Source organism: Anastrepha ludens, chromosome 2 (genome assembly GCF_028408465.1).
Source record: "Anastrepha ludens isolate Willacy chromosome 2, idAnaLude1.1, whole genome shotgun sequence".
In the NCBI taxonomy this organism is placed as follows: Eukaryota; Metazoa; Arthropoda; class Insecta; order Diptera; family Tephritidae; genus Anastrepha; species Anastrepha ludens.
This window is the reverse complement of record NC_071498.1, coordinates 39378905-39393207: the sequence shown is the minus strand read 5'-3', so window position 1 is coordinate 39393207 and position 14303 is coordinate 39378905.

Genomic DNA, 14303 nt, shown 5'->3' with positions numbered 1-14303 from the left:
TTCGTGCCAAATAATGTGTTTTTGCGGGGAATTCTTCTTCATTATTTTAATATGAAGAAAAAAGCAGCCGAAAGTCATCGTATCTTGGTGGAAGTTTATGGTGAGCATGCTCTATCTGAGCGAACGTGCCAGAAGTGGTTTGCACGCTTTAAAAGTGGTGATTTTGGCTTGAAAGACGAAGAACGCGAGGGTGCGCCGCCAAAGTTCATGGATACCGAATTGGAGGAATTGCTCGATCAAGATCCGGCTCAAACGCAAGAAGAGGTTGCAAAAACTTTGGGAGTTGATCAATCAACCATTTCCAAACGTTTAAAAGCCATGGGAATGATCCGAAAGGTAGGCCATTGGGTGCCGTATGAATTGAAGCCAAGAGACGTTGAACGCCGTTTTATGGCATGCGAACAACTGCTTCAACGGCACAAAAGAAAGGGTTTTTTGCATCGAATTGTGACTGGCGATGAAAAGTGGGTCCATTACGACAATCCAAAACGTCGGGCAACGTATGGATACCCTGGCCATGCTTCAACATCGACGTCGGCGCAGAATATTCATGGCCTGAAGGTTATGCTGTGTATCTGGTGGGACCAGCTGGGTGTTGTGTATTATGAGCTACTGAAACCGAATGAAACGATTACGGGGGATGTCTACCGACGACAATTGATGCGTTTGAGCCGAGCACTGCGAGAAAAACGGCCGCAATACGCCGATAGACACGACAAAGTTATTTTGCAACATGACAATGCTCGGCCACATGTTGCACAAGTGGTCAAAACATACTTAGAAACGCTCAAATGGGATGTCCTACCTCACCCGCTGTATAGTCCAGACCTTGCGCCATCCGATTACTATCTCTTCCGATCGATGCAACATGGCCTGGCTGACCAGCACTTCCGTAATTACGATGAAGTCAAAAAATGGATCGATTCGTGGATTGCGGCAAAACCGACCGAATTTTTCACAAAGGGAATCCGTGAATTGCCAGAAAGATGGGAAAAAGTAGTAGTAAGCGATGGACAATATTTTGAATATTAAATTTGTAACCATTTTACGTCAATAAAGTTTCAAATTTCGAAAAAAAACCGCACGAACTTATTCATAGTCCTATTATTTATTTTTTTTTTTTAAGTGAAAGAAGGAATTTTTTAGGATACATTAAGATGATTTTCTAAAAATAGCGACAATTTCATGCAATTATATTTAATTTTAGAACTAAATTGGCTGCTGTTATAACAGAGAAATTAGAGTACTGTACAATTTCTCTGTGGTGTCACAGGTTCTGAATATAATACAAATTCTTTCTACCAGAATCTTGCCGGATAATTACAGTGGCTACAAACAATGACCGCCTAAATCGACTTTGAAAAGCATTTATTTATTATGTTAGTGGATTCTGCTAACGAAACTGAGAAATACTCCTATCTCCTTAAAAATTTTGTAAAAAAGATATTAGCTTCTGTACTATGTAATACATTAAGGGTTTGAGTTTTATTGCTCAATTTTCGACATAGAAGAATTTGAACGAAAATGTACTAGTGGGTTGTCTTTCATATTTTGCGCCCAATAATGAAAATACAATAAAATAATAATGAAAATGGTTTTGTTGTTCTTCACAACATTCTCCTTGGAAGTTAATATACTTCTGCATTCGCTTGAATCAATTATCAAAACACTTTTGCCACTCAGAAGTGGATACCTGCAGGAGGAGCTGCTTCAGACTTCAACCGACTTCATCAGCTTCTTTAGGCCATGAAAAACGTTGACGTCGCATTTTATTTTGGATGTTCGGGAACAGAAATAAACCAGTAGTTGTTAAATCAGAGCTGTCAATTCGATCTTTTGAGCGCTCAGAAACTGTCTTGTGTGAGCCGATTCGTGAGAGCTCGAATTGTCTTGGTGTATGATGACTTGGCGGCAGGTTTTCTTTATTTCTCCGAAAACTTGTGGCAAACTTTTTGTTTGTGTATCACTCAGAAATTACTGTTTTTAGCGACATGACTAGATTTTCCGAAAAAAAATCGACCATTTGTTTTGAGGTGGTTCTCCGCGACCAATTTTTGTTAGATTAAGCTCGTCTTGGAACACTCATATTGTCGATTGCTGTTTTGTTTCCAGCTCATGTGCATAGATTCAAGATTCGGCATCTGTTACAATGCCGTGTACGTGCCCCCACGTTTGTGTTTCTTCAACATTTCTTTACACCAATCGAAACGAGTACTTTTTGACAATTGTCAAATTATGCGGTATCCAACGAGAACAGATCTTCTTGAAAATCAAGTGTTCTTGCCTTATTGAATGAATGCTGGCCCCACGAATGCCGAAAGGTGTGTTTATTTCACGATATGTCATATGACGATCTTGCGTTGTCAGTTGACGCACAGCTACGATTGTTTTTGGCACAACAACCGTTTTTGGACGACCTTGACGAAATTCATCATTTAAGGATCGACTGTCACATTGGTGCTCTTTATAGCAGCGTCTCACATTGGCTAGGTATGGGGCTTTAAGAGCAAAAGTCGAAGCAAGTTGGTCAAAGCACTCCTGTCTTCATAATCTACGTCGGAAATCGTAATAACAATCACTTAATTCCATCTTTTGTGCGAAATGAAGTTTTCAACTCAATGAAAAAAAGAACAACTAAAGCTCATAAGTGACAGCGATATATGTAAGTTTGTACTAAAGATACGATAAAAATAAACTCGCTGTTTGATAGTTCGTTTCTTCTAACCACAGGAGCTTATACCGTCATGCGCGAAGAAATCAGAGAAGTTCGTGTCTTAAGTCTTTTGAATGTGTCGCTCTGATTCCACCCTCAATTGTTCTGATTAAATAGACAGGCTGACTCAAATTAATTGTTAAAACGCCTTCTAATGAATTCAGCGTATTTTAAACGCGTTAATTACATGCACTCCGGTCTTCCGCCTGTGAGTTAGACAAATGCACTAACATTTTAATGAGTTTGTGTTGAATCAAAGAACTGTTTTTAGATCTTTAGGTTTATTTCCTACATATTCACGTGCACTTTCATTAGTTTATCAGTCTATCCACTTTCCTATTGTAGTGGCAAACATCATTTCCCTTCCATTCTTTTAATTTGCGCTTTTGTTTGCTTCGTCATAACACGTCATGCCATTTTACCAAGTAAATAAAACAAAAATTCCGTTTCTATCTTTCGTCAATGTTATCAAAAGCCACATCTCGCACACTCAAAATTACATACAACTTTATTACCTAACAGTGCATCATAAAGCAAAATGACATCAGAATGAATGGCACTTAGCCAGTTGAATGAGAAAATTACACAAACGCGAGTTTATCAAAAGCTGTTGCGAGGGAAATGAAAGCTATAAAAGTGTTTGTTTTAAAGTTGCGAAGTTGCGAAATGATGCAGTTCTTATCTTCAATGAACGCGTATATCTCTTTAACTACACATTCTTATACTGGTGTACGTGCACACATATGCAGAACGCCCGACACTCAAAGCCTATTGCTCATGCAAATTGCGTCACTTTTATGTCCCTCTGTGTTTTATATACTCACTCGTATGCAATACAAATAATATACTGCCATATGTATGTAGGCATGTTTAGACCACTTTTGTGCTCTACAGCATGACGTGTGGCATGTCGCACTACATACAAACGTGCACACATCACGCCTGCCTCAAATGGCACTCAGAACATCGTGTTGATCTTTCTCTTTCTAAAATCATAAACGTATTTGTCCAGTTAAAGCAACATTTTTTAGACAGTTCGATGTATGTTGTGATATTTTTACCACTTAGTTGCAATAACAGCAACAACACTTGTAAGATAAGGTTATTGCCTTGCTGATTAAAGCTAAACGCATACATGGGACAACAAAGAAAACGAACTTTATTGCCACCCAAATTATCATTGCCACTTATGGCGTAAAGTGGTCGCACAGTGTGCTCAGTTTGCGCAAAAGGTGAAATGTAACCACAAAAGTTGTAAGATAAGCATACAATTCATATAAAAGCCAAGGAGCTCAAGGAATGTATTGGATTCTGAGCTGAGTTGGAATGGCAAAAGTCAACCATATTTGCAACGGAATCTGAGTGGAAAGTTGCATAGATATATATCGGGTATTTTTTTAGTTGCATGAGAACTATCGATATCGATAACTATGGTTTAATAGCTGATAATATCAAACTGTGTTGATATTTCTGTTCAGCAAGGTCGATGTAGCCTAATGGATTGGTGCGTGACTACCACTCGAAATTCGGAGCACGTAGGTTCGTATCTCCGTGAAACACCAAAATGAAGAAAAGAGTTTTTTATAATAGCGGGCGCTCCTCGGTAGGCGATGTCAAAGATTCGAGTGTATTCTTCTTCTTGATTGGCGCGATAACCGCTTACGCGATTTTGGCCGAGATTAACAAAGCGCGCCAGTCGTTTCTCTCTCGTGCTAACCGGCGCCAATTGGACACACCAAGTGAAGCCAAGTCCTTCTCCACCTGATCTTTCCAACGCAGAGGAGGCCGCCCTCTTCCTCTGCTACCACCAGCTGGTACCGCATCGAATACTTTCAAAGCCGGAGCGTTTGTATCCATTCGGACGACATGACCCAGCCAACGAAGCCGCTGGATCTTTATTCGCTGCGCTATGTCTATGTCGTCGTAAAGCTCATACAGCTCATCGTTCCATCGTCTACGATATTCGCCATTGCCAACGTGCAAAGGTCCAAAAATCTTACGCAGAATCTTTCTCTCGAACACTCCAAGCGTCGCTTCATCGGATGTTGTCATCGTCCAAGCTTCTGCGCCATACGTTAGGACGGGCATGATGAGAGTCTTGTAGAGTGTTAGTTTTGTTCGTCGAGAGAGGACTTTACTGCTCAATTGCCTACTTAGTCCAAAGTAGCACTTGTTGGCAAGAGAGATTCTACGTTGGATTTCAAGGCTGACATTGTTATCGGTGTTAATGCTGGTTCCTAAATACACGAAGTCTTTTACAACCTCAAAATTATAACTGTCAACAGTGACGTGGGTGCCGATACGCGAGTGCGCCGACTGTTTGTTTGAAGACAGGAGGTACTTCGTTTTGCCCTCGTTCACCACCAAACCCATTCGCTTTGCCTCTTTATCCAGTTTGGAGAAGGCAGAACTAACAGCGCGGTTGTTAAGGCCGATGATGTCAATATCATCGGCATACGCCAGCAATTGTACGCTCTTATAAAAAATTGTGCCTGAGCGATTAAGTTCTGCGGCTCGTACGATGCTCTCCAACATCAGGTTAAAGAAGTCACACGACAGCGAGTCACCCTGTCTGAAACCTCGTTTGGTATCAAACGGCTCGGAGAGGTCCTTCCCAATTCTGACGGCCCTGCTGGTGTTGAGCAACGTCATCTTACATAGCCGTATTAGTTTTGCGGGGATACCAAATTCAGACATCGCGGCATACAGGTAACTCCTTTCCGTACTGTCGAATGCAGCTTTGAAGTCGACGAAAAGATGGTGTGTGTCGATTCTCCTTTCATGGGTCTTTTCCAAGATTTGGCGTATTGTGAATATTTGGTCGATGGTAGACTTTCCAGGTCTGAAGCCACACTGATAAGGTCCAATCAGTTGGTTGACGGTGGGCTTCAACCTTTCACACAATACGCTCGCTAGAACCTTATAGGCGATATTTAGAAGACTAATCCCGCGGTAATTGGCACAAATTGCAGGATCGCCCTTCTTATGGATTGGGTAGAGCACACTTAAATTCCAATCGGCAGGCATGCTTTCATCCGACCATATTTTGCATAGGAGCTGATGCATGCACCTTACCAGCTCCTCGCCGCCATGTTTGAATAGCTCAGCCGGCAGTCCGTCGGCGCCCGCGGCTTTGTTGTTTTTTAGCCGTGATATTGCTATTCTCACCTCGTCATGGTCGGGTAACGGAACGACAATTCCGTCGTCAACGATTGGGGTATCGGGATCTTCACATTCTCTATGACATGCGCAGCTGTCACCGTTTAACAGGTTCGAGAAGTGTTCCCTCCATAATTTAAGATTGCTCTGTACGTCAGTCACCAGATCGCCGTCTTTGTTCTTACAGGAAAACGCCCCGGTCTTGAAACCTTCTGTAAGCCGCCGAACTTTCTGGTAAAATTTTCGGGCGTTGTTCCTGTTGGCCAGCATCTCAAGCTCCTCGCACTCACGTATTTCGGCCTCTCGTTTCTTCTGTCGGATAATACGTCTCTCTTCCTTTTTCAGCTCTCTGTAGCGATCCCACATGGCTCGCGTTGCGCCCGATCGCAGCGTGGCTCTATAGGCGGCATCCTTTCTTTCTGCGGCAGCATGACATTCCTCGTCGTACCAATTGTTTTTTCGGGCTCGCCGGAATCCGATTTCTTCTTCGGCGGCGGTACGTAGTGAACGAGAAATGTTGCTCCATTGCTCGCGCATGCCGGTTTGTTGGGCAGTGCTCTCCGAGAGCAGGAGTGAGAGTCGAGTGGCGAATCTTCTGGCTGTCTGTTGTGATTGCAGCTTTTCGATGTCGAACATTCTTTGCGTAGGTAGATGTACGTTTTTTGCTGCACAGAGGCGGGTGCGCAGCTTGGCTGCAACAAGGTAATGATCCGAGTCGATGTTGGGCCCTCGGATCGTACGTACATCTAATACACTAGAAGCGTGTCTTCCATCTATCACAACATGATCGATCTGGTTTCGCGTTTTTCGATCGGGAGAAAGCCAGGTAGCTTGGTGTATCTTTTTATGCTGGAATCTGGTGCTGCAGACTACCATGTTTCGGGCCCCGGCGAAGTCGATCAGCCTCTGTCCGTTACCGGATGTTTCGTTGTGCAGGCTGAATTTTCCGACTGTGGGACCAAAAATTCCCTCCTTGCCCACCCTGGCGTTGAAGTCGCCAAGCACGATTTTTATGTCGTGGCGGGGGCAGCGCTCATAGGAACGTTCCAAGCGCTCATAGAAGGAATCTTTGGTCGCATCGTCCTTCTCTTCCGTCGGGGCGTGGGCGCAAATTAGCGATATGTTGAAAAATCTGGCTTTGATGCGGATTGTTGCGAGACGCTCGTCCACCGGAGTGAACGACAGTACTTGGCGACGAAGTCTCTCTCCCACAACAAATCCGACACCGAATTTGCGCTCCTTTACATGGCAGCTGTAGTAGACGTCGCAAGGTCCTATGGTTTTCTTACCTTGCCCCGTCCATCGCATCTCTTGGATGGCAGTGATGTCAGCCTTTACTCTCACGAGGACATCAACCAGCCGGGCAGAGGCACCTTCCCCATTAAGGGACCGGACATTCCAGGTGCATGCCCTCAAATCATATTCCTTATTTCGTTTGCAGGGGTCGTCATCAGTAAAGGCAGTTCTCATCCGAGGCTTTGTAATTCTTTTCATTGGGGGGGATTTTTAAGTGGCGGGTCCCAAACCCAGCGCACAACCAGCTATCCTGGAATGCTTCGCCTTCTCACGTTAGCTCACTCCCGAACGGGTGTTCGGGAGCTATCCAGAGGATACGTGGGCTAATCCCGGCCGTTGTGAGCTGCTTGAACCATATGTAGAAGAATCGTCCTGGCCACTCCCAAGTGAATGGCGATCAGTAACTTTCCCCACTTGCGTGGACTTCTACACATGGAACCATCCTCTATCGAGTGTATTGCGGCCCTGAAAAAGCTCCTCATAAAAAAGCATTTGCCGTTTGGAGTCGGCTTAAAACTGTAGGACTCCCCATTTGTGGAACAACAACAAGACACACGCCACAAATATGAGGAGAAGCTTGGCCAAACACCCAAAAAGGGGGTAAGTGCTAATTAATATATATACAAATAAAGGCATGGCAAGTTATCATAAATCGCCAGAAGAAAGCTTCTAAATTGTAGAAATTTAATTTAAAAAAATGAATCTATCTGCGAAGTTCATCGAGCGAAGTGTTGAAGAAGATGTCGCTTGGTGTAATTCTCAACGTGTTGCCCTTTGTCCTTCGACTACGTGGACAATGTTTACGTAAGGATTTTGGCCTGCATGCCTACAAAATACAGTTCGCACAAAAATTGAAGCAAAATTACCCTCGTTTGCGTAAAATGGACCTTGTAATTCTTAGCCGTGGCGGACATATACCGGGTATCATATTTAAGAAACAAATGTTATGAATTTATCTACCAGGTTATACTAAAAAAATGAATTTCAATAATATTCGTGTTTTGTATTATCATTTTTGGATCTCAAGCTTTCAAAAATCACCCGATATATTACACCTACAATGGGAGCGCAACTTTCGTGCTTTTTCAAAATTTTGACCACTAATTAAAGAAATACTGCCTACGTTCGCGCGCATAGTCGAAACTTTTGCCCATCTCTCTGGCAATATGACATCTAATAATTGTATTTTGACAAGATATTTATGAAGAATATTTACCAGGAAGTTTTTCAAATTAATCTCTACATCAGACAAAATAATGTCTCAAAATATATACGCGCGCTAATTACTTTGTACAGAATTCTGCGATTTGCATAGAATTTTGTGTATTTTGAAGCTAGTCTCCCCAGAAACGCCGTTTTAATATAAATTGCATACACTTAGAAAGCTATTTTTAATTTTCAAGTCTTGTGTTTTTGCCCATCATTGAGAATTTTTATTCTTTCTAAATCTAGCAGTGTATGTCTCTTCGGGGGTTATGTTTTAAAAACTAAAACAAAAGGAAGCAATCAATCATTATTCTTAACCGAAAAATTTAAATTAAAATACTATGATCACCGTTGGATAAACAAAAAATATATTGTGTAATATAAGACAAATTGTGTTAAAAAATCACAAAATTAAATTTCGAAAGGCAGCAAATCTATAAGCTGCAGACCAGCTTATTTGTTGTAAAACTTTAAAAGGCTTACTATCATGCAACATTAATGGAATTTATCAATTATTTCCTACAATATTTCGGACGCAACGTTGAGCTCTTCTAAAACTAAACGTGGTTATTTTTTATTTTTTGTTTTTTCTTTATTTATACTTTCGGCCGCCGTAGCCGAATGGGTTGGTGCGTGATTACCATTCGGAATTCACCGAGAGGTCGTTAGTTCGAATCTCGGTGAAGGCAAAATGAATAAAAACATTTTTCTAATAGCGGTCGCCCCTCGGCAGGCAATGGCAAACCTCCGAGTGTATTTCTGTCATGAAAAAGCTCCTCATAAAAATATCTGCCGTTCGGAATCGGCTTGAAACTGTAGGTCCCTCCATTTGTGGAACAACATCAAGACGCACACCACAAATAGGAGGAGGAGCTCGGCCAAACACCTAACAGAAGTGTACGCGCCAATTATTTATTTTTTTTTTTTATACTTTCAATAAAGTCATTTCACGAAAATAATACAATACATAAATAGTAATACATCCTGCCGATGATTTAACAGAGCCATATTACACGGCAGAATTACATTTTGCGGCTCCAAATAAAGAAGAAGCCAGATCTGTGATACAAAAACTAAAAAATGGACAGGCAAACGGTGAAAAAGCTGAATTGCTGATATATGGCGGTCCGTTTAATGGGTTGGCTCTAACAAAACTACTGGAGTAAATTTGGGAATACGAAACGATCGCTCGGAACTGGCAATCTATCTTAATATTGCCGGTCCATAGAAAAGGAGAGAAGCATTACTGTAACAGTTATAGCGGTATCTCTCTTCTAAGCTCTGCCTACAAAGTATTCACCAACATACTCGTCGACAGAATTAATCCCATGGCAGAGGATATTCTAGGCGAGTATCAATGCGGTTTTAGAACCAATAGATCAACAACAGAGCAATGCTTCATAATGTGCAAAATTAAAACAAAATTCAATGAGCTCGCCTTATTAATCACTGTTTTTTATGAACTTGAAAAAAGCCTTGCCCTGCATCGACAGGAACTCCATACTACGTTTGCAGGGACTACCACTGACGCTCGCTTCACTAGTTACTATGCCTCTGAAATTGTTCTTCTGTGCAAAGATTTTATTTATTTAGTTGCTGCTACATTATCCATCGCACGTTACAGCGTAAACACGAGCAACAACATTAGCGTTCACATCATGATAATTATCAAACATAGCAGTAACAACAACAACAATAACAGCAGCAGCACCTAATCTACGCGACAATATCTGCTCCAACGTCGTTGCACACAAAGGCTCAGACGCAAACGCGGATCCAGTCGACAATGCTTTATCGTTGGTGACGTGTCTGGCATCACATCAAAGCATCAACATCAACGTCATCGCCAACGATGCATACCGCTATTATTGCCACAATCGAGTTGTTGTTTTTATCGCTAGCTTTTGGCATCAAGTGCATTTGCGCGCAGCATAAAAAGTAAATATCAGTCAGAAAGGTGAGAGAAATACAAGTAGTTGAGAAAAAAAAAAAATGGGAAAATCAGAAAATCTACAGAAACCAGAAACAAATCTCTTTAAGGCAAACAACAAAGATTGTGCAGTGTAAGTTGTGTTGACGCTGCGGTTGGTATGATTTTGCTTGCCTACAGCAATGATGGCAGCAACAGCAAAAACAACATCAACAACAACATTCAGAAGAAGGTATCAACTAAGACTGCTATGCATTAAGAATACTGAGTTACAACAATACCAACAACAATAAATCCAACCACAGCAACAGCAATGCATTATGCTTTTTATTGTCACTGGCTTAGCAACTTATCGACATGGAAGGTTCTTGCTCGCCCAATTCTTGCTGTTATTGTTGCTATTGCTGTTAGTGTTGCTGTTGCTAAGCACATTTATGTTGCTGCTGATATGTTGTGCGTGCTCCGAGGTACAGCCTTTTTGCTGTTCTTGCTGCTGCTTGCGTTCGCTCGCACGCTTTGACTGATGTTCTTGTTGCTTTATTGCTGCCATTAACACGCGCGACATTAAGCAAACTCTGAAGAAAAAACAACAAATTTAAACTTAAAGCTTTAACTTTCAAAGCGGCTGCAGTTCTATTTCTCATCTAACATAAAAAATGCATTTGTCTTGATTATCTCATTTTGCCATTGCCTTCCTCTGTACTTAAACATTTGACTTATATTTTACAGTTATTTAAAATTTAACGGGATAATTACATTACAATAAGCCAGACTATAGTTGTGTTCAACTTTTTTGATTTTTGGTTTAATAAAAAAACTGAGCATCCAACATCAAACACTAATTTCTTGGAAAAATATTTGTACATTTTTTTGTGACAACGCCAGCGTGGCACGTCATCAATCACTTCAACTGTACCAAATTCCAAGATTTTACAACATGTCAATGTACCTTAAATGGCATTTAGACATATTTTCCTGAATTACCTTCAGTTTATTGTGATTTGAAGCGAGATCGAGCACCTTGGAGTAGGGCGCCACAGAAAAGTTGTTTTAGGGAGTTCTTATGGAGTCCCTCAAGTTATGAGGGTCAATAAACGAAGCATTACAGTAAGCTCTTGCCCGAAAGAGTAACTGTTTAAGAGAGTTTTGCGGATCACAAGGTTTAAATAAGTTGGCTCTGTGCTTAAGGGTATCATCCACCAGTTTTAACCTTATCGCTCACGAATAAGGATTTCGACCCCTTAACGATAACTATTATCAAGTAATATAAGGGTACTACATTTTTCATGAGAGAATCGAGGGAGTTTAAGGTAAGAGGAAGGGTTATACCGGCAAGGTCTTATCAGGAACTTGCATATAGGTATGACCCCACTAGTTAAAGCAGAGAGAGCTTATTAAAATGTTTCTTCTTGTCATCGATATATTTTGGCAAAATATTTTTTATAGCTTAAAATATTTTTTTACGCAAAGGTTTCTCATGCCAATTGGAACCATCACGTCAAGCCCGGTCCTTCTCCACCTGATATTTACAGCGTAGAGGAGGCCTTTATCTTACTCTGCTACCACCAACTGGTACCGGATCGAATACTTTCAGAGCCGGAGCGTTTGTTTTCATTCGGACGACATGAGCCAACCAACGCAGCCGCAGAATTTTTATTCAGTCCACTATGTCTATGTCGTCGTAAAGCGTATACAGTTCATTGTTTCATCGCCTATGATACTCGCCATAACCAACGTGCAAAAGTCCACAAAACTGTCGGAGAATCTTTTTCTTCAACAAAGGACGTCAAAGGACGCCTTATCGGATGTTATCACCGTGCACACTTCTGCGCTATACTTCGACCAAAATAGCACTTGTTGGCAAGACAGATTCTCCGTTGGGTTTGACATTCTGACATTCTTATCAGTGGTAATGCTGGCTGACATTCTTATCGATGTTAATGCTGGTTCCTAAATGAACGAAGACTTTTACAACCTCGATCTCATAACTGTCAATAGTGACGTGGTTGCCGATATGCGAGTGCGCCGGGTGTTTGTTTGATGCGAGGAGGTACTTCGTTTTGTTCGGCTGTGGAGCTTAAAATGAACAGAAGGATAGCTTACATGGGAATCTGGAGTTGTTCTCTGTAAAATCATATTATATATTATATCGTAAACCTGTTGAAGATTGGAGAAATGTATGCTAACTAATGAAATAAAAGGCGAAACTCGTTCAAATACCAGTATCTAGCGTAGTTTCTCTTCATGAAAGCTTTAAAATGTCATTACATGGCCCATTAGTCAATTTATCCTTTCCCAAGATTATTAGACAGTTTGGTTTCTTCTCGTTCCTTATCGAGGGATACATTTATGTGGTATTCTCTGGAAGGATTTTAAATATTTGTTGTCGCAGCAGCGGTGAAAATAAAGCATCGCATTTTAAGCTCTACCTAAATCGACACAACATACGAAAGTTTCGATTGTTGAGGACGCGCTCGTATTGCTAATGGCTTGCTTTTAGACTTACAGCCATCTACTAATATAAAGGCGTTCAAACAGGAGTGCATCTACAGAATCCTCATATCTCTTTGTCCTGGCCTAAGGCATTGAAGAGAGCAGCTATTGCCTCTTGCTAATGGCCGAAATTGCGCAAAGGTGGATGAAAGTTTAGGATTGGAATGGAATGATATAGCTGCGACTGCGAACTCCACACATTCAAAAGTAAATACAATGGCCCATTTGCACGCCTTACTCAACAACCGCCAATTGATCAGCGATTGCTACTGTAAAACGCTGCCTTTGGCATTTTGTGATTGTAGCAAAGTGTCCAGTTAAGTTGGATAATTTGAGTGGGAAATTCTAGTAATTTAACACCAGCAACAACAACAACTACTACTACGAATGTGGAGCCACCGACAATAGGAATTATACTAGACGTCATACAACAATAACAACAACAAGAACCAATATAGTATAGAAGGGTGTACGTTGGCAATAACAGCACCAACAACAATAACAGTAATAATTTTGCAATTCAACAACAACAATGCCAGACAACGAGCCAAGGCAACGGCGACGCTTACGGCGGAGTTATCGAATACCACTGTTGTTGCCGTTATTTCTATTGCAACAACACTACTGCACTACTGCCCGTAGCATCACTCTTATTGTTTTTGGTGTTAAGTGGTGGTCGCTATTGCTGCAGTTTTCGTTGACGACGTTGTTGTTGCCCCGTATTGAAAGCACATTCGCGGTTATGACATTGGAAAATGGCATCGTCGCTGGCACAGCTTTGTTAACTGCAATTTAATTTAATAATCGCTGCTTTGGTGTTGTTGTCAATAGTATCGCTTCACCTGCTTTGGCAATTTCACAGTTGCGCCGCTGCTAGTGCCACAGCAGTTAGCGAGGCTGCCATCGCTGCGGAAACTGTTGTTGTTGTATGCATTGTTGACACCGTTTTTCCTATTTGATCGACCACCGAACTCACCGGCACACCAACCTCAGACCGGCATCCACTTAGCTATTGCGTTGATGCTATGGCTAAGCAACGATTTCCCCCTACCTGACTCTTTAGTGGAATTCACTTCGACCGCATACATTTTTCAATTGCTAACTTCTTTATTGGCACTCATTTAATTTGGTGTACGTATTTGTGCATATATGTGTGTATGTTTGTACATCTGTATGTGTGCATTTGTGAATGGAGCATTTGTATATCGTGAAATTTGCCGTCATTATAACAGTGCATTTAATTTGCTCAATTAATTAACGGTACTTCAATAAACGTCAATTCATTTTGCTCCATAATTTTCATTGATTCTGCCATGAATGACTAAAATGCCATAAAATAATTATTTTTGTTTGTTGCTGTTTTTTGCGTTGACAATAATGGAGAAACGCCAACATTCTTAAAAGAAGTTGAGGCCAAGTTTCTTCTTCAGTGTGTCTTGTGCGTCTACTTGCTGTCCTACAAGTAGAAAAACCTACAATTTTATGCCACCTACGAACGATATTTCG